This window comes from Pongo abelii, chromosome 3 (genome assembly GCF_028885655.2).
Source record: "Pongo abelii isolate AG06213 chromosome 3, NHGRI_mPonAbe1-v2.0_pri, whole genome shotgun sequence".
Lineage (NCBI taxonomy): Eukaryota > Metazoa > Chordata > Mammalia > Primates > Hominidae > Pongo > Pongo abelii.
In genome coordinates this window covers 64,058,567-64,082,558 of record NC_071988.2, presented here as the reverse complement: position 1 = coordinate 64,082,558, position 23,992 = coordinate 64,058,567, and the positions used below count along the sequence as shown (strand labels likewise).

Below are 23,992 nucleotides of genomic sequence, written 5' to 3'. Positions count from 1 at the left end.
GGCTCTGGGACAATGGTAGATGGTGTCCACAGGACAATGTGGGCTCACTCCCACAGTGTAGACAAGAGATCGTAGTTTCCTTGCAGCTCCCAACATGTGCATTTGAAGAACAACAGAAATGGTCATCCCATACATCATTGTGTCAGTGTTCACTGAGATAATAAAGTTTTCAAGATCTTTTATGACTTTGCTCCAATTGACTAGTCCATTTCATTTCCTACTTTTCCCTACATGGGTCCTAACTTCTTGCATTGCTGGTGCATTGCCAGTTCCCAAACAGACTCAACTTCATGCTGTACTTACTACCTCAAATGCCCTCCTACCATTCATTCATACACAAATTACAATTCTAAATGCTTTGCTGCACTATCTTATTTAAGTACTGGTGTAGAATGAAGGGAAAAAAAGGAAGCCTCTCCCTTTATATAATTTATGTAACAGATTAGAGAAGAGAAAAATACTTACGTTATTCTAATGAAGTATGGTCAGGCTTCGGAAAGAGAAACTCCTGAGTGATATAGGAACAAAGAGCAGAGAAATCAAACCTATTGTCTGCTTACCCAAACCTACCCATTCTGCAAGGCTTGGGTCACAAACTAGCCCTTCACCACTCAGCAATTCTCTCACACTCATCAGAACAAACTGCTCCTCTGTGTTTGATATATTTTACTAAGTCATATTAAACAGCACTTACTTTATGCTATGCTTTGAGATAAATACTTGATCTTAATGTACATATTAAACAGCACTTACTTTATGCTATGCTTTGAGATAAATACTTGATCTTAATGTGCATTGTATCATTGAACTTTTACAATACTCCTATTAAATAAATTATTCACATTTTATAGGCAAAGAAGCTGAAGTTTAGAGACTTATGTAAGCAGATCTTTGCACCAATACTTCCCTCTTTCAGGAATCCTCTTCCAATTGTTGCCTGGCTGCCTCCGTCCTTAGGTCTAAGCTTAGTTGTCACCTCTTCCAAGAAGCCTTCCCTGACCATCCATTCTTAAACCGCCACCATGCCAACTCACTCTTGCCCATTACTCTATTTTCTTCAGAGAGCACTATCACTCTCTGAAATTACACTTTTTATTTATTTGTTTGCATGCTTATTGTCTGTCTTCCTCTGTTAGAATGTGTAAGTACAATTAGGTCAATAAAGGTCTTTTTCTCTAAGTCAGGTCATTCTGTATCTTAGGCATTTAGAGAACCATCTGGTACATAGTAGGCGTTCATTGGATTAATTAATAATATAACCAAAGTCATATAGCTGGTAAGTGGTAGAGTTCAGATTTCAACCTATGTTTGTCTCTCTTCAAAGTCCAGGATTTAATTTCTTTTGTAGACTTTATTCTATGCATCTTGCTTTGGAATTCATTTTTGTTTTTGGTTTTGTTTTTTTTAACTCTCTGTTCTGTATGGTTCTGAAGGCAACGGCAACCATGACATAGACATCTTTGTGCCTCTCCTAGCTCCTATCAGGATACCACCTTGCTCCCCAGACACTGCACCCCTATTTGCAGAGATGAATTGAATGTGTTTCCATGACAACACCAGAGGAGGAAGAGGGGCTCTGAGGCCCCATATGATTTTCCTCTCCTCTCCCTTGAGGCTAGCATCACAGGCTGTGGAAGCTTCCCCCTGAGAGCTCTCAGCAGGTAGGTCAACAGGCAAGCCTCAGGCCCGAGGTGCCACTCATGGTCTTGAAAGGAGGGCATCACCTTGGCGCTGAGCTAGCTGGCTCTCTGTGCAGTGTGGCTTGAGTGATCCACATTCCAGTGATGGAGATTTCAGCTCTGCCTCCATCTGAGGATTAAGGGTAAAGTCCTTGAGTTTATTGGAAGAGAATCATAGTCCTTATGGCAAAAAAAAAAAGAAAAAAAACAAAAACAAAACCAAAAAACCTTGCTTGTCCCCATTACTGAAGGAGGGGTTCTTCACACTGAGAATAGCCTAACATTTCAGTGGAAGGACAGCCATTGTTTCACACAGGGAGTGGACATAGCTCAGCAAAAAGGCTCCCTGACACGTGATAGCTTCCTGCCCTGTCTCTGACTCTTGACTTTTCACATTTTCCCTTAGCAAAAATAACTGATGGAAACTTACAAAACTCCCCACTCAGTCCCCTTTCTCTGTTCCTTTGGAAAGATAGAGCAGTGAAGCATTTCTTTAGGGTTCACAAAAAAAAAAAAAAGAAAAAATCACTCTGTTGTCATCAGAAGAGCCAGAGGAATAAAGAAGTAAAAGTGGCTCCTGGTCAGAGTGCCAGGTTGGCAACCCTGAAGGCAAACCATGACCCCCTTCCCCCTAGAGCCACCCAGAAGGTATGAGCTGCAGGAAGGTCAGCCACCTCTCCAACTTTTCCTCCAGGGAACCAGCCACAGCGATGAGAGCTGCCTCTCCTTCACCATGCTTTCCTTTTTGGATAGAGATTTGGAAAAGGCAGTCCACTTTCATGAATTGGCAGAGAAGGCAGCTGCCTATAGGGTATGATTTGACAGCAGCCAGATGGAATATCTTCCCTCAAGATATCTCCCTATTGCCTAAATTTCCTCCATTAGTGGGATTCCCTTGAGTGTTACAGCATTAGTCTTAGAGAGAATGCTACTAAAATGCAAACTCTCCTGCAAAGGTTAATAGTCCACTAGGTAGGGGTCCGCAAAGTTTTTCTGTAAAGGGCGAGATGGTAGGTATTTTAGGTATGTGGAATGTACAATCTCTGTTGCAGCTACTTATCTTTACCTTTGGTGCAAGAGCAGTCAAAACTAGTATGTAAATGAATGGGCATGGCTCATCATGCTCCAATAAACTTTATTTACAAAACCTAGCAGCAGGCTGGATTTCGCCCATGGGCCATAATTTGCCAACCTAGCACTAGACTACAAATCCGTGACTTTTCTTACCAACTCTTTATCCCGAGTGCCTTTCATGTGAGCTACACAGTGAAGAGTTGCTGAAATAGTTTAAGTTCTTAGCCAACAATAGTTCAAGATAACCAACCTGTCCAGAAGTAGACTCGAGATAGGTGGATACAGTGGGAGTCTCCAAGGGTTAAGAACTGAGGAGACAGGGCTCTAAAATCAAATTTACCAACTTACCACTTTTAACCAAGCAGATCCCATTGGTTATAGTCATAAGTCTCAGAATCTTGTAACTGGCTGAGATTCCTGAATTCTCCATGTCAGACCAGTGTAAAGTAAAGGCTAAGAGCAATGGAAATTAGTGACAAGCAAGGAACCCTGAGCATGGTTACTCTTTCTGGTTTTGGCACTTTTGTTAAATCCCTGTATTCCAGAAAGGTATTTGCTCCTGTCATTCTGTAGAGTGAACCAGATTCCCACTGCTCTGACTTTAGCTCTGCTAAAGCCATTTGGTATGGGGTGAGCTGGTGTTTTGTTTTGTTTTGTTTTTTGAGAAGGAGTCTTGTTCTGTTGTCCAGGTGTGATCTCAGCTCACTGCAACAACTGCCACCTGGGTTCAAGTGATTCTCCTGCCTCAGCCTCCCGAGTAGCTGGGACTACAGGTACATGCCACCATGCCCAGCTAATTTTTGTATTATTTGTAGAGACAGGGTTTCACTGTGTTGACCAGGCTGGTCTCGAAGTCCTGACCTCAGGTGATCCATCCACCTCGGCCTCCCAAAGTGCTAGGATTACAGGCGTGAGCCACTGCACCAGGCTTGTTTTTTAAAAAGTCAGCTCTGCAATTCCATATCCTACTCACCTTATTTTCTCCTTTGATGCAGTTACATCCCTGTGGGAATCATGGAATCTAAAGTCTGCCTGTTGGTGTCTTTCGGGATGGTGGAAATCAGGATGGTGAATTTCAGCATTGATTTTAGGAGATGATAACTACCGCCACCTTAACTTCAACTGTTTTCTGGACTACCATCTTGATTTAGTAGAGGCTGGACCAGAAAGGCCTGAGTTGTGTGTAGCCTTGCAGTTCCAGACATTTGGGGATCTTGCATCAGCAGGACAGGTAAGGATATGCTGCAACAACAACAACAACAATAACAACAACAACAAAACAGAATTATAGTTTCTTAACTCAACCCACTTGTATTTATTGCTCATGTTACATGTTCGACATGGCTTGGCAGACAGGCTGTACTCATCATTGTCATTCGTGGACCCAGATAACATAGGATCTGTCATGACATGTGCCTTCTTGGTCGTCTCCTTAGGGGAAAGGGCATGACAAATTGTACACCAGCTTACAAAACCTCTGCCCAGAAGTGTTATATCTGTTCACATTTCATTGACAAAACAAGTGACATGCCACATGGAACTCCAAAATAGTGTGAAGAACAGTACTACCACATGCCTGGAAGGATGAAATAATTGTAGGCAGGCCACATGACTACTATAGAATCCAAAAAAAGGGTCATGCATGAAGAGTCAAGTAATCTCACGGGAAAGATACCTAACTAGAAGCTGAATAGTGATACTGAGGGGAAAATTCTGAAGACCCTAAGAACAGAAGTTAATCTGAACATTTCCGATGGTGTAGTAGATAAAAGCAGTACTCACGGAGGGAAGAAAAATTCTTCAGGGCCAAGCTGGAGTGAGGTATGGGCTGGGCAGTCACTGAGTACAATTAACACTCTGCAATGAAAGAAACCATCAGACTGCCTTCTTTCTGGAAGAAACAACTGTTTTAAAAGTCTGAGGCAAATGCAATGTGGTTATACTAGATTATGTATAAAACAAAGGGAACAAGGAGTACTTCTTGTGGTTCCAGCACAGAGGTAGTTCTGAGAGAAGATAAGATGATCAGTGTGGGAAAACATGACAGATTCTGATGGAGAAGACAATGGAGAGATGAGGAAAAAGGTGGTGTGCCTGCCTCATTTTGGCCTACCAGTCACACCCTCTATGTACCATGGAACCAGTGTGTAAGGGCAAAAGCAAGAGGCCTCAGAGCAAGACTTGTACAGTTGTGCAGGTTGAGCACTGCACAATGTCTCAGTTAGGCTGCTATAACAAAGTACTACAAGAAGTACTCCTTGTTACCTTTGTTTTATGCGTTATCTAGTATAGCAACCAGTCAGGCTGCTATAACAAAGTACCATAGACTTGGTGGCTGATAAACAACAGAAATTTATTTCTTACAGTTCTGGGGGCTGAAAATCTGAAATAAGGGTGACAGCAAGATCGGATTCTGGTGAAGGCTGTCTTCCAGGTTGCAGACTACCATCTTCTTGTTGTATCCTCACTTTGCAGAAGAGCCAAAGCAGCTCTCTGGGGTCTCTTTGATAAAGGCACTAATCCCATTCATAAGGGATCCCCTCCATGACCTAATCACCTCCCAAAGGCCCCACCTCCCATTACCTTCACATTCATGGTTAGGATTCCAACACATGAATTTGCGAGGTACACATTCAGTCCATAGCACACACCTCTAAGCAGTGCTGATCACACTCTGATTATGTGAACAGAGCACCCTGGAGCTGGCAGTGCACAGTCTGAGGAATCGTGAGTGGCAGCCCTGCCTCCAAGCCCTCTTCAAGTTCTTAGACTCTTGCTCTTTACTTCACACAGCTCCTGACCTCATTAGTGTGGTTTCCTATTTCTGGCATCGCCCTTGCCCTTTGAATCTGACAACAGACTCAAGATGCCTTGTTTCGACTCTGTCAGCACGTACTTACCAGTACATAGCTTAGATATTCCCCAGGAGCAAGGTCACAAAGGATGAATTCTTAGCCATGCAAGGTACGTAACCATAGTGAGGAGAGGCAGAGGAAGACTACTGTTCACAGGCACAGTGACATACTCCACCAAACACCCTAAACCAGGAAGAGGAATCAGGATAAGACTGGGACTCTCATGAGCAGAGTTACTTCTTTTTCCAGTTACTGTGATTCTACCAGGCCACTAAGATGGCCTGAACTAAAGAAGCACCTGTAACAGCAGGTACGCTCAGTGCCTAGCCCAATGTTTGCTATAACGTAGATCATTGTTAAATGTTTATTGAAAAACAATTATGAATATGTATATTTAAAGAACAGTTCAACTTTCTTCTTTCCATAGTTATAAGGGTGATGAGAATTTGACCACAAAGCAAGCTATTGAAATATGAAAAAGTCAAGCAAACCAAAGTGGAGGGAGGAAGGTAGGAAACCAAACATTTAGAGTTGGAATACTGCTTTGGGGGTATGTCTTCTAAATATACCCCCCTTTATGAGTTGGCTCTGATAATTTTAGTCCTAAAATGCTCAGTGTTGAGGTGAGTTTTCAGTTTGTAAATGCTTATAAAAATACTAGGCAGAATCATGATTAGATTTAGTACTGGCACCACACATCAAAGGTGTTTCCACCTTCAACTCTGACATTAAACTTGAACAGTACTGCTACCACAATGTCCAGCAAATAGAGGGGAAACTGCTTAGGCTCTTGGTCGTTTGGAATGAAAGCAATGCACTTACGTACTTCTCCCCTAAAATAAGCATAAATATAAATTATAATCGAATATATGTGGTGTGAGATAATCATTTTTCATGAAATCATGATGTTCAGGAAAATAAATACTGATATTGAGGCCAATTCAACTTCAGAAAAAACATTTGCCTCAAAACGTGTATATGACCTCATCCTCATTCTTATTTTACCTTTTCTTCTTAACAGGCATATGCTAAAATGTAGGCCTTCCATAAGGCCCCTGGCCCATAAATATCTGTCCTCAAATAAACAGAAGCCCTACCTTGAAACAAAGAAGAAAGTCTGTAAGGGAGGGTGGGCCGGACAGAGGGCAGATGTGGCTTGATTTTTAGCACATTGTTATCGAATACATTATTCTCTGCTGAGATATGCATTGGCCATCACAAAAACCCATGCTTAACAAAGCTTTCATTCTTAAATTTGCATAATGCCTTATTCGCATGCATAGAATTCCACGAAGTATTGCTTCTGGCCAAAGAATTTATTCCACGTACACACACAAAAAAATTGTGACAAGGGGCTCATGTCCATGGAATTCACTGATTTCATCACATGCCCATCACCCAGGAGCAGCTGGCCTTATAAAAAGTGGAATGGCCTATGGAAGCCTCAATTACAGCACAATTTGGGAGAATACCCTAAAGGTCAATGTTCTGTCTTTCGAGATGCCTCATGTGCTTTGAATCAGTGACCAATACATGGTCCAATTTCTTCCTTAGCCAGAACATATGGGTCCAGGAAGCAAGGATGAAAGTGGGAGTGGCTTATCTCTCTACTACCCTTAATAGCCACTCCCAGAATGCTTGCTTTCTGTTCCTGAAACTCTGGGCTCTTCTGGTTGGAGGCTGGAGTGCAGTGGCATGATCACTGCTCACTGGAGTCTCAACCTCCCAAGCTCAAGCAATCCTCCCACCTCAGCCTCAAGAGTAGCTGGGACCACAGGTGTGCACCACTATGCCCAGATAATTTTTTATTTTTTTGTAGGGGCAGGGGGATTTCCCTATGTTGTTCAGGCTTGTCTGGGCTCAAGTGATCCTCCTGCCTCAGATTCCCAAGGCACTGGGATTACAAGAGTGAACCACCACACCGGGCCCAGAGGTCTATTTTCATAATAGAGAAATGTTTGTACCAGGTGACACACAAATTGTTCCACTGATTCAGGAGTTGAGAGTGTCAGTGAATCACCTGGGGCTCCTATCCCCACTGACCTAGCAGGTAGGGGGTTACTGTACTGGTTGATCCTGGTTACTAAGAAAAATCAGATTTCTTTTATAAAAGTCTATTTAGAACACAAGAGTTTCCCCAGAGTATTTCTTAGTATACCCATCTCCAATATAAAAGCTAATGGAAAACGACAGCATCTATAGCCAAAGCAAAAAGTTATTATTTTTGTATAGAACTTCAAACACTGTATGTGAATAGCCAAAGGGGTAGACTGTGTGAATTATTAAGCTATTACCTCATAGCTCCAAAACTACCTTTCTGTATTCTGTTCAGTGATGCTGGGGCTATCTATAGATCTCTCTTTTGGGGAGTTGGCTCTCTATTATGTTCTATAGTAGGGAACACTAGCAGGATATCAGAAGGCCTGGAGTGTAGGAAGCTGCTGTTCCTCCCAACTACTGCCCGAGCAGGGACCCCTCACCCTGGCATTGATAGTGTCCATCTATTTCAGCATTGACAGAACCACCCTCATTGCACTCTCCTGGCCATATCTGCACGGCCAGGCAATGACCCTTCCCCTGAGCTTTGTTTCCTCAGCCCTATGGGTAGTTGCTACTTCCAGCAATTACTGGTTCCTTTCATGGTTACTTTTGTTCCTTCAACCCTCCCATACCTGTGTGATCAATTCTCCATATTAAATTCCCTCCGTTAAAATATCAGATGTGGTTTTTGGTTTCCTGACTGCACACTGATTAATACAGCCTTAAAAAGGAAGCTCAAGATCATTTGACATCTCAATTACAATCACTTTTTCAGAAATATTTATTACGATGCTTAACTGCAAAAAAAAAGGAGAGGAATATTAAGAAAACATAATATGGAATTACTGTTTTTCAAATGCCATCATCCAGACAGAAAAGAGATAAATCCCTGTGAATGCCTGTTGAGAAACAAATTCATTCTATTAAAAGGTTTCCCTCTTTGTATTTGGAGGTTAAAGAAATGATAGACTTTATTGTTCCACCAAACAAACCATTTCACTTATTTTTGGTAAATTACACTAAATGTGGTTTAATTACTGTGTCCGGAATAGCATTTCACATCTGTGGCCCCAAAAGCTATTATCGCTATGGACATTTGGGGAAAAGAAATGGAGCCCTCTTATGGCTAATTTAAATGCTACAGCACCCTTGCAGTTCCACACTGATTGTGTTAACATCTGACCTAGATCACTGGATCTTTGGACAGAGATACCTCAGTGATCTTACCCTACATCACCACTAAATTGACATGGAGTGTGTTGCCCAGAGAAATAATGTCTGTGCTTCTTGGCACTGTGCATATATGACATACAAACACTTATACACTGTGTAAACAAGGTCATTAAATGCCCAATTTTATAAGAAGAAAATAAAGGGAATAGGATAGGTCTGACTCTGCCTAGTGTATCATTTGAAAGAGATACTTTGATCCCTTACTTGGCAGAGGTCTTAATACAAGCCACAGTAATTTCCTTCTGAATTAGTTTCACACACAGGCAAGGCCCCAGGGTATCATAGTAAAGGAAACTCAATAAATTCACCAAAAGATTGGCGTGCAAGGGGTATGTGTTGAAATCCACACATTATTACCTTTTGTAGGCAAAGACAAGAGAATCCAGTGAAGTGGAGTGTTAGAGACCTCAAAGGACAAACTGGGGCAAGAGAGGCATGGAAGGGGGGAGGCAATTAGGCTTGGGAGTTGGGTGCCACTGGGTTCTAATGCCATCTTAGCTCATTTCTAGCTATGTGACATAGGGTAGATTATTTAACCTCTCTGTTTCTCAGCTTCCTCATCTGTAAAATGGAAATAACCCCATCCAGTTCAAGACAACATAGAGCGTAGTGGTTGAGGCCAGCTGCCTGGTTTCAAATCCCAAGCCTGCCCCTTACTGTGTGACTTAAGTTATTTAACATTTCTGTACTGTATTCATAAAATGGAATATAATAGCACTGCCCCGGCAGGGTTGTTTTGAAGATTAAATGATTTGATAGACATTAAGCACTTGGGCAGGTGTCTGGCTGGGTCTGCAATCATTGCCACTGTTTGAAGCACCTCATGATGCCTTGTGCATGGTGAATACACAGTCAATGTTAGCTTTATTATTGGCTATCAATTATTGTTAACAATGTATTTGTTATCTTTTCCCTATCTACCTCTTTTTTTATTAGGTCAAGTCGTATGAAACTGCCATTTTTATAGGTCAAAAATACTAGAAAATAGCAATTCCTTGGTTTAACCTAATACAGAACAATGCTTGTCACCAGGTCACATGAAGGGTTATTGGCAAGGGCGTAAGACCAAGGAAGAAAATAGAGCTTTCTGCCACATGCAGGCCACTGAGCCCTGGAACCCTTACCTGATGGAGTGTTTCCTGTTCCTGCCTGCGATAACAAATCCCTTGAGCAGTTTTAGTGAGACTTAGTCCTTCAGCTCTCCTTATGCTAGCCTCAGAAAGTAAGAAGGTAGGAGGAGTGTATGGGAAAGAAGAAGTGATGGGTCTATATACCAACTAGGCAGGTCAGGGGAACAGAATCCATTCCAGGTAGTTCCATACGGTGCAGGAAAAAAATGAAAAGTAATGTAGGGGACACTGAAGCCACAAGAAGTCAGCAACAGCTGGGAGTGACCACAGCCTCGGCTGCTGGAAAGATAGAGGGCAGAGGTGGCACTGCCAAAGACCAGAGCCAGGGCCACCAGCAAGAGAAGCAGCCATGTGGGGCTGCCTAGCCACTTGCACACCCAAAGCTTAAAGGAAAGAGGGCGAATCTCTCTCCCTTCTGCTCCTCCATCTCCAACAGTGCCTGTGTTGGCTGAATTAATCATACCTCGATTGGCAAAGGAGCTTGGCACATGTAGTGTGCAAGGACTGTCCTCTTGAATATAGAGCAGAACAGGAAAGAAGAGAGGGATAGATATGAGAGCAAAGAGGCAAATGCTTATGCAGGGAAGCACTAGCTGCGAGGAGAGGAAGGGAAGAATGGGAGGTGGCATGACCATGACATAAAATCCAGCTGCTGCCATTTTGTCTCTGGTCCTTCAAAGTCTCTGTAATCCAGCGGAGCTGGAATCCTGACACTTGTCTACCTTGGCCAGGTAATTCCAAAGGAAAACTGTGGGAACCCCAATTAACCTATCTTTGATGACTTCATAAAGTAGAGAAGGACACAAGCATCCCCAGCAGGTGTGTTCTGGGATTCTTCCGTTCAACTTAAGACCATTCTAGCAGGGAAGAGAAGGGGTCTCCCCTGCCATGCTCATAGCCTCAGCCCTTTAGTCCTGGGACCAGGGCCGATGACCAGAGAACAAAATCTCAAGAAGAGACTCCTCAGTTTACAAGTTATCTCATCTGAAACTACGGAAATCTGACAACGAAATGCAATGGGGTGTCCCAGATTGAGAATTTTCTTGGATTGTCTTGGAGAAAAAAGGGGGCATTAGCTGAGAAACTAGGTGATATGGTTTGTCTCTGTGTCCTCACCCAAACCTCATCTTGAATGATAGCTCCCATGATTCCCACGTGTTGTGGGAGGGACCAGGTAGGAGATAATTGAATCATAGGTCAGTTTTCCCCGTACTGTTCTCATGGTAGTGAATAAGACTCACAAGATCTGATGGTTTTATAAGGAGTTCCCCTTTCACTTGATATTCATTCTCTCTTGTCTGCTGCCATGTAAGAGGTGTCTTTCTCCTTCCACCACGATTATGAGGCCTCCCTAGCCACATGGAACTGTGAGTCCATTAAACATCTTTTTCTTTATAAATTACCCAGTTTCAGGTATATCTTTATCAGCAGCGTGAAGACAGATTAATAAACTAGGTAAAGTCTTTATTTAGCTCACAGGATTCTACCCTTGCTAATTTCTCAGTTTTGACAAATGTATTATCAATATGTAAGACATTAACATTAGACAAAGCTGGGTGAAGATTATATGGGAACTCTCTGTACTATTTTCCCTCCTGTAAATCTGCGTTTATTTCAAAATTTTGAAAAATTAAACTCCCTCCTCCAGAAAGGTTTCTTCCATTGCCTTTAGCAAGCAGCTCCAGGGATGGTGTGGTGTAATTGCTAACTTACTGAGGCATCACCGTCAGGGAGAAGTCGATCCCCTCCCCAAATCCCTGTAACAGTCGGTGAACACATCCAGGCAACTGTCGGGAAGATCACATCTGGGACAGATTTCTGCAGACATTTCACTACTTATAGAAAATACAAACGCATTAACACCAGCCTACTTACAATGAAAATTATTAACTCTTACGTGGTTAGTGCAGGCATTGTCGTTATTCTCATCAAAAGGCTTTTTGTCATGGCCCCTTGTGCTAAGGTTCTGAGCTGGGTGCTACTCAGGTTTAGCAGACAAAGTTCATGCTCCAAAGAAGTTCTTAATTCAAAACTAGTCACGGTCACTGGGCACAGATATTTGAGGCTCATCTATAAATAAACAAATTTAAATTGACCCTCATCTTTAAAAATGGCCTTAAATGACTTTTAGAAAAAGCAGAGTATAAATGTTTACATATGTACATATGTAACCAGTTTAGGAAGGAATTTGATTCATTGGCATATAAGTGTGAATTATTTTATTTTATTTTCCAGTTAACTGCTCTCACTGTTTTCTATTAAAGTCCCCATTTTTCCACTGGGTGGTGGCTACCCTTAAAGCATCTTAATCCAATTCTATAAGTTTTTATTCATTTTCGGTAATTGAAACAGTCTCATCTGGTTATGAAGACCTATGCATTTTAAATTTTCAATGTTGCATTTGATTCAAAGCTGCTCCCCTTCCCTGCATAGGGGGGTGTGTGGCTCATTTTTTTCCCTCCGACATCTTTCCAACAGTTATTAATACTTCTCCGGCACTGGGCAGGGAGGCGAGTAGGGGAAAGTTTCCCTTTGAGGCTGGTCGTGATTAAGTTATTTGCCCACTGTTATGGACTGAATGTTTGCCTCCTTCCCCAAAAATTCATATGTTAAAATCCTAACCCCTAATGTGATATTCTTTGAAGGTGGGGCCTTTAGGAGGTGGTTAGGTCATGAGGGTGGAGGGATTAATGCCCGTTTTTTTTTAAAGACACTAGAGAACTCCCTCGCCCTCTGTCTTCTATGTGACGACACAACAAAAAGATTCCAGTCTGCAACCCAGAAGATCTTCACCAGAACCCACCCATGTTGGCACCCTGATCTCAGACGTCCAGCCCCCATAACTCTGAGATATAAATTTCTGTTGTTTATAAGCCACTCAGTCTATGATAATTTATTATAGTGGCCCGAACTAAGGGACTCGCTTTCTGTAAACTTGTGGCCACTAATCTATCTTCTAGACTATAGTCTCCTCCATGGTTACTGATGGAAATTGTAACAATCTCTAAGAATGAGATACTTGACTCTATCTACTTTTAATCCACAAGCGCTGTCCTCACAGCCACATTTTCCTGATAGAGCATGCCTCTTTTGTTATCCCCCTGGCAATCCCCAGCAAGCTTGGTGATATGGTTTGGCTCTGTGTCCCCACCCAAATCTCATGTTGAATTGTAATTCCCAAAGTGTTGGGGCAGGGACCTGGTGGGAGGTGATTGGATCATGGGGGTGGATTTCCCTACGCTGTTCTCGTGATAGTGAGTGAGTTCTCACGAGATCTGATAATTTATAAGTATGTGGCACTTCCCCCTTTGCTCTCTCTCTCTCTCCTGCCACTATGTGAAGAAAGTGCTTGCTTCCCCTTCGCCTTCCACCATGAATGTAAGTTTCTTGGCCTCTCGGTCATGCTTCCTGTTAAGCCTGCAGAATTGTGAGTCAATTAAATTTGTTTTCTTCATAAATTACCCAGTCTCAGATAGTTCTTTATAGCAGTGTGAGAAGGGATTAATACACCTGGGGTCACCAAACCCACACATTATCTGCTGCCCCAATCTGGGGCCAGGCTCATCACATCTTCTGGGCTTATCAGAAACCAGAATCCTGAGAGAGTGGTTTTTCCCATTCTTCTCTGCCTGGTTGTGCCCTTCTCAAATAACACAGGGTAGGTCAGAAAATCTGGTGGCTGGTTAGCCAGGAGAAGAAATGTCACTCACAGCTGGTAATTTGGGAAGCTGCCTTCTCTGGACTTTGGGAAGAGAAACCATTTATGTTCACCCTCTTATCCCCAGAAGGAAATAGAAATGAAGGACTGACCTGTCTTTAGTGTGCCCCCGAGAAAAGAAGCTTGGCCTTGACCTCCCCCTTATATCTCTTGTTGAGCAGGACCCAACCTCAGCCAGCATCTCTCACTTCTGGAACTAGAGAGTCTAACATCAAGAATTACCTCTTATTTGAACTTGGCCCTAGAAAAATGCAGAGGCTTCTTCCACCAGGACACTATCTCTACTCTGTGTAACCTCCAGGGCAGAAAAAGATCTCAGTAAGGACCTCCCACCAGAGTGCCATGCACACACGCATAGATACATTCTTAAATGAAACAGCTGCTCCCTCAATAAGATTGACCTCTGTGTCTCCAAGGACCTATTATTTGAGATGTAATGTGATGCTATAGATCTGTGCCATCTTCACACGTGTTTGAAATTTGTGTATTATTTATTCTTTAAAACAATCATGGCAGGGGATTGGGAAGGCAAAAATTAGCAGTGGTTGCTTCGAAGTTCCATCCATATAAAATCTGGAGGTTGGGGGACATTGCCTCTCCATGAGTACTCTTGAGGGGGCGCTATCTTTATCAAAGCACAAAGTAATTAGCCAAACTCATCCAAAACCACAGCTTCATATTGGCCGTCTGAAGTGTCCCTAGAGAACTTTCCTTCTGCCTCATTCAAGGGCTTCTTGCATTGATTATTTAACAACTGACACCTCCCTGCTTCTCTCTCGTGTGCTTAGACCCGTGGAAAGGTCATTACCCCAGTGTTGCTTCTCTCTCTTTGTAATGCTCTTTCTGGGGATTTAGCTGAAATAAAACATAACATTGAAGGCTGAGAGATGGAAAAGCTCTCTCTCATTCCATCCAGGAGCAATAAATGTTCACAACGTTGAACATTTTGTTCCTATAAACATTTGCTGATGGCCTACTACATGCCAGGTATAAAGTAAGTGTTGGGAGATGAAGATGAATAACTCATCATCCCTGCCTTTCAGGAGCACACAGCCTGGCAGGGGATACAAATAATTGTAAAGGCTCAGAGAAAGTATGCCTGATGTTTTCTAGGAGGGACTCACTTGTTGTTATTCGTGGGTACCAAGGTAAAGCTAAGACAGGAAGTAATGCATGAGCTGGGGTCTGGAAGGGTAAGAAGTCAAGGGGGTGTGGTAAAGAGAAGCTTTGCTCCAGGCAACTAAACCAATTAAACAAAGTCTGGAGAGCTAAGGGCTCTGGTATTCTCAGCAGTAAGACTGTACTGTCTGACTGAGCTAGAGCCAAGGGTGTAAGCCTTTGGGAGTGATTTCCCTGGTAACCAAATCAATAGATCCCGAAGAATAACCTTACCACCTGTGTCCAGGCCATAGGAGAACTGGCTAAACACTGGAGGTTCTGGGAGCGAAAGTGCCCACATTGAACTTTTATTGGTGTTCATATTTGTATTAAGCACCTGCTCATATACCAGGAGGTTCAGTAAGTATGAGTAAACCTCATTTAATCCTTACAAGTACCCTTTAAGTTGGGACTATGAGTATATACCCCAATCTATAGATGAGAATACGGGTTTAGCAATGTAAATAATTGTGTCAAAATAATGAACTGAGCCAGGCTCGAACCCAGGTGAATATGACCCCTAATCTCATATTCTTCCAAATCTCATATTCCTAACCACCTTTTCCCTGCAAGAGAAATTGTGAGACATGATCTTCCATTGAGGACTGTGTATGTAATTTCTTTCAATTTTATAGCATAAATCATATTTTGAAGGCCACATGACTCTTGCTAATTAGGATCAGGTAATTTTGTCCAACATTGCACATGGGATTAATTATCCTGAGATGAAAAGAACTTCCACCCTCTACAACTGATTCAATACTGTTCCAAATGGTTGACCCAATCCTAGCTAAACTATTTGCTCTACTAGCCTCTCTAAGAATTTTTCATTCCTCAGGATAGATATTACATGTGGATGGCTCCTTTTTCAAAAAGATCAGTCTTTCGTCTTCCCCAAATCATGGGCCCATCGGTTCTCTGGAAAATTATTCCAAACTCCACAACAGTTTTTTTCTTTTCTTTCTTTTTTTTAATTAATTTTCTTTATTGTCTTTTTTCTTTTTTTTTTTTTAATACTTTAAGTTTTAGGGTACATGTGCACAACGTGCAGGTTTGTTACATATGTATACATGTACCATGTTGGTGTGCTGCACGCAGTAACTTGTCAGTTAACATTAGGTATATCTCCAAATGCTATCCCTCCCCCCTTCCCCCACCCTACAACAGGCCCTGGTGTGTGATGTTCCCCTTCCTGTGTCCATGTGTTCTCATTGTTCAATTCCCACCTATGAGTGAGAACATGCAGTGTTTGGTTTTTTGTCCTTGCGATAGTTTGCTGAGAATGATGGTTTCCAGCTTCATCCATGTCCCTACAAAGGATAAGAACTCATCCTTTTTTATGGCTGCATAGTATTCCATGGTGTATATGTGCCACATTTTCTTAACCCAGTCTCTCATTGTTGGACATTTGGCTTTGTTCCAAGTCTTTGCTATTGTGAATAGTGCCGCAATAAACATACGTGTGCATGTGTCTTTATAGCAGCATGATTTATAATCCTTTTGGTATATACCCAGTAATGGGATGGCTGGGTCAAATGGTATTTCTAGTTCTAGATCCCTGAGGAATCGCCACACTGACTTCCACAATGGTTGAACTAGTTTACAGTCCCACCAACAGTGTAAAAGTGTTCCTATTTCTCCACATCCTCTCCAGCACCTGTTGTTTCCTGACTTCTTAATGATTGCCATTCTAACTGGTGTGAGATGGTATCTCATTGTGGTTTTGATTTGCATTTCTCTGATGGCCAGTGATGATGAGCATTTTTTCATGTGTCTTTTGGCTGCATAAATGTCTTCTTTTGAGAAGTGTCTGTTCATATCCTTCGCCCACTTTTTGATGGGGTTGTTTGTTTTTTCTTGTAAATTTGTTTGAGTTCATTGTAGATTCTGGATATTAGCCCTTTGTCAGATGAGTAGATTGCAAAAATTTTCTCCCATTCTGTAGGCTGCCTATTCACTCTGATGGTAGTTTCTTTTGCTGTGCAGAAGCTCTTTAGTTTAATTAGATCCCATTTGTCAATTTTGGCTTTTGCACAACACTTTTTTTCTAATGACTATAGGAACAGATTGAATATGAGAGCTAAGCAGATTTTAAATATAAGTATGTTTTTTACTAAAGGCCTTTGTATCAGTTAAGAATTGTGTTAAGCGCCAAGTAAAAGAGGTCCCCCCAAAACATAGGTTTAAACAAATTAGGAAACTTATTTTTCTCAGGTAATGAAGAAAGCAGACATAGGAGGTCCAGGGTGGGAATGGTAGCTCACAATTCACCAGGGACTTAGACTCCTTTTACATTTCTCTTCAGTCATCTTTAAAGGTTGTCTAAGTGGCCTCAAGATGGCTGCCAGAGTTCTAGCCATCCTGTTCAAGTTCCAGACAAGAAGAATGAGAAGAGCAGGGGACAAAACAGTGGGCCATGGGAGTCAACCCCTTTTTAAGGAGCTTCTCTAGGAAGTTCTTCTCAACAACTTCTGCTTATATTTCACCAGCCAAAACTTGGCTACTTCTATGTGCAAAGGAGGTTGGGAAATTTAGAGGATTTTTCTTTGTTTCATTATTTTCACACATCAGATAGATATATGGCTACTCCTTCCCCAAACAAGGTTCTATTAAGTAGGGAGAAAGTGAGAGGATAGGCTGGCCTGGCTAGTTAAAATAAGGCTGCTTTCTGAGTCAGATTCAGAGGAACTGGGCTCTCAGAGGCACAGAAGTAGGCTCTGCCAGGCCTCAGGCTTCTACGTCAGGTAGGAAAATAACTTTGGTCCTGTGTCACATCTTCAGGGTTGGAGAAGGAGCATCTCTCGTTAAGGAACAAGAAGACTACATTTTTTAATTTCAGGGAATAATCAGGAACTTATCCCAGGTCAGCAGTGGGTCTGGGAAGGAGACCTGGACATTCTTAAAAGGAGATTTTGCCTTTTCCAGACTTCCCATTTCTATTCCTCTTGTATTCCTGTGCTCTGGTCCCTGCTGCAAATGAGAAACTGCACTTTTTTTTTAACAGGTCAGGGTGTTTGGGGATGTTGGTACAGAAGAAGAACAGTTATGTCTGCCTTAAATTTACCAGACAGAGCAGGTAATCCAATTTTTAAAGGCAGATGTATCCTAACCATCATCAAAGCTTCATTCACCTTTGAATTTAAGGTTTTGCCCTCAAACCATGATTTTTGTTATCCTGCTAAGATCTTACATGGAGTTGTTAGTTTGATTAAATTCAGCTATTTCAAGATGGAATACTTGACTGAATATAGGAGAAAACTGAGAACTACAAAGACAAAAATGAATCCTGCCTTATCATCTTATTTAGAAAAACTTTTTCTTATATTCATTCCTTCATTTCATTCAACTATATTGATCAAGCATCTCCATGTGCTAGGTTCAGGATACAGCACAGGTCTTGAAACCTGGTACATACCCACGAGGAATGTGTTCCCGATTGCATGAGAAACAGTGAGGAGCCAATTATAGTCCAGAGTAGCAAGGGTAATGATGTCTATGCATAGTCTTAAAAAACGGAAAGATGGGGCTACTGCCATACAGCAGAAAATCAGTTTGGAAGAAAGGTCAGGGAAGGCTTGTTGGACATGATGAAATCAGAGACCTAATTCATCAATTTTCAGGAGCACTGAGCCTGAACTTCAAAGTCAATCCTCTTTTAAAACTAACAAAACCAAATCATGTGCTCATGTGCTTATCTGGAAAATAAAAACATACATAATATTAGTATTCAAAAGCTAAGATCACAGGTAATTTCAATTTCAAAACAAAAATCAAAATGAACAATCAACACAGTGGACCATTTCCTCTTATTAGCAGATGAAGAAAGCTTAAAATTAATAGTGTCGCCTGGTACTGCAAGCAGTCACTTCAAAGTTAAACGCTAGGTGGTGTTCTTAGCACGGTTTGCTATCTTTGACGTCTTCTCAGAAACAGTGAGGGTTCACTCCTTTCCAGGAAAAAGAAAGCAAAATGCTGAGTACCCCTATCACAAAATTGATTTTATAAGAAGAAATAACACCTTTAATGGTATTCTTTTCTTACCATGAGCAATACATTTATCTTTTTTTAACAGTAAATATTTTCTGGTAGATAGGCACATTATTCCCTGCAAAAATGAGATGGAACCACTAGAGGGACAAACTCTCCCAGGACCTAGTCAGCCAAGCAGTTTTGTAAAGGCAGCAATAGCCTCTGGATACCGAAGCCAGGAGTTAGAGAACCGTATTCAAGTGTCCCCCAAGCAACCTGAACCCATTACTCAACTTCATAGCCTCCAAGGAGAAGTTCGCAATTTAGAAGAAGTTGATAGAAAATGTTTTACACCCAAATCACCAAAGCTAGGCCTTGTTACATGCCTGCCTCCTCCTCCACCAAGTAGAAAATATTAGATTAGAAGATTAAGGGATACTATGCAAAGCACGTTAAGCTCCTTGAGTAAAAGGAATTAGGAGGATATCAGATGGTAGCAATAAGTTTCAAAGACGACAAAGGGAAGAGGGATACCTTACCTTGTAAAGCCATTCTCCATAAAATAGGAAAAAATCAGATAGCACAAGACAGAGAAGAAAAAAGAAGGAAATAATAACAACAGAAAGTATTTTAAGCCAATAATCAACCTACAGAGGGGAAGAATATAGATCTCTTTTATCTAAAAGGAATGAATAGTTTTTTTAATGTTGAAACTAGAAACCAACTAATACAACACTAGGCAGAGAATACAAAAGTAGAAAATGATTTAGTCCTGAAAATATTTTAGGCAAATAGTTCATTGATATTTGGTTTCCAAACACTGGTCAAAGAACAAGTCCTGATCCATGACAAAGTTTTCACTGGTCTGTGATGAAAAGCAAAAAATAAGGACATTATAAAAAGTCTTTCAGAAAGCTAAATTTTTTTTTTTTTAAGATGGAGTTTCACTCTTGTTGCTCAGGCTGGAGTATAATGATGCAATCTCGGCTCACTGCAACCTCCGCCCCCTGAGTTCAAGCAATTCTCCTGCCTCAGCCTCCCGAGTAGCTGGGATTACAGGTGCCCACCACCACACCCAGCTAATTTTTTTTTTTTTTGTATTTTTAGTGGAGATCGGGTTTCACCATGTTGGCCAGGCTGGTCTCGAACTCCTGACCTCAGGTGATCCCCCCACCTCAGCCTCCCAAAGTGCTGGGATCACAGATGTGAGCCACCACGCCCAGCCTAAAAATCTAAATTTGATAGATTTAAAGAACTTATTTTTATTCTCAAATTAGATCTTTTCTGCCTTTTTATGGTACAAGATTTTTTCTAAAGTTAAAAAAAGAAAGAAAAAGCTTCTTCTAGGAAGTGGTCATCATAGAGGTGTTTATGTGTTATTTCATTCTGTTTTGTTATTAGTCCTTATTTCGCAAACTCTAATTTACCATCATTATGTATAGTTTTGAAATGTTACTGGTCTGAGAAATCCAAAAGTCTGAGAACTACTGCATCAACAACTAATTTAAAAGAGAACTAGTCAGCAAGGTGTTATTCACTCATTTATTCAAGAGCCAACTACAGTCCAGAGTAGCAAGAGGGATGATGTCTAAATATTCATTGAGTCCTTCGGTGGTCCTGGGCTGCATTGGGCCAGGGGTGATGAGCATTAGCAAAGCTGGCATTGGTCCTCCTCACAGAACATGCCATCTGGCAGGAATGTCTGGGGTGGTGAGCAGGTTGAGGCCCATTGTGATGTTAAGGATGATGGTATATTAAGCTTGTAATTGCACATGGGATAATTTTTAACAACATATGTAGAATTTTGCACTATATATTTTTTAATCCACCTTGGATGAACAGTGTGTTTCTTTCCTGTAAAAACTGAGTAAGTGAATGTCTGTTTCTATCAAGCTACTTTAAAAATATATATCCACATCTCACTATGATAGTTGCCAAGACTCTTGGTTCAAGGCCCTGGGCTGGCTGTCTACATACAATGTGCCACAAAAGGCATCTCTGTAAAGATGGAGCCCCAAAGGTTGCAGAATGAATATCCCTTACCTATTCTGAAAAGGTACAGCAGTAAGGTCTAGGTGCGGACAAGGGAAGTTATTTCTCACCCTGCCAAGGAAGGAGGAAGACTCAGCTTAAGGGATCTATGGAGGCTCTTTTTTCCAAAGCATCCATGTACAGGAATCCCTGAGGGACAGCCAGCCAGCTGGTTATGTTGCTTTTCAATGTGACATTTCTAGACTCTTGGGATCATTGGGTTATATTTGGAATTCATCCTGGCCACTGTCTGGGTCTCCCATCTTTAACAGTCAAACCAGCAGGACAGTTTTAGATAGAAAAGATCGATAAAATCTGGCAGCACTTGCACTGGTTTCCATGGTGACATGCTAAGCACCTACTGGTCCTTAAAGACCAGCAATATGAATAGTTAAAATAAATTATTTCAGGGCCCTCTAGCCTAGAATATAGGGATCCAAGATAAGAAAAATTTTTAAAGCCTATTCTTCTGGAACATAATTGATAGCTATAGATACATACACAGGAAGGGACGTTAGAAAGAAATATCCAAGCATGATTTTGTTTATAGAAAAATAAAAACAAACAGAGATTGGCTGTAAGTATTTTTATATCAGAGAATTGTTTCAGTGCATTACCTGGAGCCTTACTTGCTGAGCTCTTCAGGTCCTTTAGGGAAGTGTTTCAGAACATGTACAATCTTATCATTTCTTTTATCAGAACTTGAGTTCTCATAACTATATACCTCTGTGCCTTACTTTACATTTAAATTCACTTTAAGTTACTGTTTCTACAATAAACCCTCCATCCCCAATACACTGAGGCACATTTGGCCTCTTTGAGCCAGTGTGGGCTGCCAGCACTGTGAATAGGGAGCGTCCTCCCTGCCTCACAACATCTGCACACTTGATTCAGAGATGTCTTTCCTGTATCCCTCACCGCCCTCTGACGGAACCCCATGGATCAGCTTTACAGGTCTCTCTTTCCAAATCTGCAGGGGTCTCTCTCTTTCTAACACCTGACAAGCTAAATAGGATTCCCAGACTTAGCCCGTCAATCTCTGGACACCTGATCTTAACACTTCCCTTCTGGTTGGAATTTTCCATGGATGGATCCATCTTGAATTCCCCTCTTTCAATTACTCCTTCAAAAAGTAATTCCTAGAGGCCATCCTTGTAGAGCAAGATGATGGACGACCCTCTTTGGAGACCACACTTAAGATAGCCTCACCAGACACCAACTGGCCCCATGGGATTTCTTCCTGCCTTCTTCTTCCCTCCCTTCCTTTGTAAATTCAATGTTAGATTTCAAATCAAAATCCTCAGCTCATGATTCACTATTCTCATTGATCCATGCAAGGCTCAGTATGCATGTATTTATGGATTTCTTATATAACAAAGATTGATGTCTTGTATGAAAGTACTTTCAATGTACACAAATTGTGTGTTATCATACACTTCATTCTATTCCTCACTTTTTCACTCAGCAATCCGGTTTCAAGTCTCTTCATGTTGCTGCACATATATCAAGTCTGTTGTTTAACTGCTTAATAATACTCCCTAGTGCACATCCAGTACAAGCGCTTCTCCAGTCACTCAGTAAGAAACCACAGATTGCTGACACCTCCCTGAAAAACAATGAACATCTTCATATATGCCCCATTATAGACCTGTGTGAGACTTTCTCTAGGACGAGAACCCAGATATCCCACCCACAACAATCTTCTGGATTCCCCATCTGGATTGCTGGGTCAGAGGATATGCATACTCTTAATTTGACCAAATAGGACCAGAGGCTTTCCAGTGTGGCTGCAACAGTCCACATCCCCAACAGCACTGCATGAGGATCTTTATGTCCCCCATCCCCATCTCCCTGCAACACTTGGCTTGAGTTCCAGCTTTGTAAATTGTGCTAATCTGATAGATTTGAAGTCACTATTGTTTACATTTTCATCTCTTACAAACCCTAAACGAGTTTGAGCATCTTGTCATAAGTTAGATATCATTTAAAAATTATCATTTTAGTTTCTTTTTCTCATGAATCACATGATTTTTTCCTTTTACTAGATTTCTACTGGAATTCCCAAACTCCTCATCAGTTCTCTGTTACTTTTATCCATGGCTATTTTCATGAAACAGAAAAGCTTATTTTGATGTAATTAAATCCGTCAATTTTAGCCTCAGATTAGTGCTTTGGGGGTTTTCTATCTTAGATGGAATCCTACAATCTTTCCAGCAAATATAATGTTTATTGTAGGTATTTGTCACATGACCTTTATAAATTAGAACATTCTCTGTCAGACCTGATTTTCTAACAGTGTTGATTTTTAATCATGAAGTTATTGAATTTTATCCAATGCTTTTTCTGGTTCTATTACGATCATCCTATAGTTTTTCTCCTTTAGTGTATTCATGTGGTGAGTTACATTGGCTCATTTTCTGATGTTGAATCATCCTTGCTTTCTTGTTTTAAAGGATTTTTAATATTTTAATACAGTTTAGATCAGTGTGTCTGGTTCATTTCAGCTCCTTCACTGCCAAACCAGGGGGCAGGGACCAGTTCAGTTTCTCTGCCTTCTCTTTGTCAGTGATGATCAGGATATAAAGGAATCTGCTGCATGGAACTTTAAACTTCACATTGTCCTTATTTTTCTTGATCTTGACAGATTTGGCATCCTTTCACCAGGCTGTAAGCAGAAAACCCTTGATTTCCTCAATTTTCTGAGGCATGGCGATAAGGTGCACCCGGCACAGATTCATCCTTGATTTTATGGAGATAAAACTGTCCTAATTTTGTGTTATCTCTGAGATAATAACATCTTACTTTATAACAAAAATTATTGTTAGGGGCAGAGCAAGATGGTGGAGTAGAATCCTACACCTTTCATCCCTTTTACTGGAACACCAAATTTTAATAACTACCTGCCCATGGAAAAGCACCATCCCAAGAACCAAAAATTAGGTGAGGAATCATGGTACCTGCTTTTAACTTCATATCACTGAAAGAGGCATTGAGGAGGGCAGGAGACACAGTCTTGAATCATGGACACCACACTTCCCCCATCTGCTGGCAGCAGAAAGAGGTTCAGAGAGAAAGAGAATCTGCGCACTTTGGGGAGGGAAAATG

The 23,992-nt window shown here is 41.3% G+C and overlaps 1 long non-coding RNA gene and 1 pseudogene across 1 annotated transcript; both read right to left on the bottom strand.

The window, feature by feature from the left end:
* Window positions 1-945: 945 nt before the first annotated feature.
* Window positions 946-5,643, bottom strand: LOC129058992 (uncharacterized). The gene is made up of 4 exons (XR_008524535.2): window positions 5,405-5,643; window positions 4,536-4,610; window positions 3,727-3,995; window positions 946-1,809 (listed from the first exon to the last, which is right to left on the bottom strand). It is a non-coding gene; the product is annotated as an uncharacterized LOC129058992 (long non-coding RNA).
* Window positions 5,644-23,373: 17,730 nt separating this feature from the next.
* On the bottom strand, window positions 23,374-23,595 carry LOC100431352 (large ribosomal subunit protein eL38-like; annotated as a pseudogene).
* Between the last annotated feature and the right edge of the window lie 397 nt (window positions 23,596-23,992).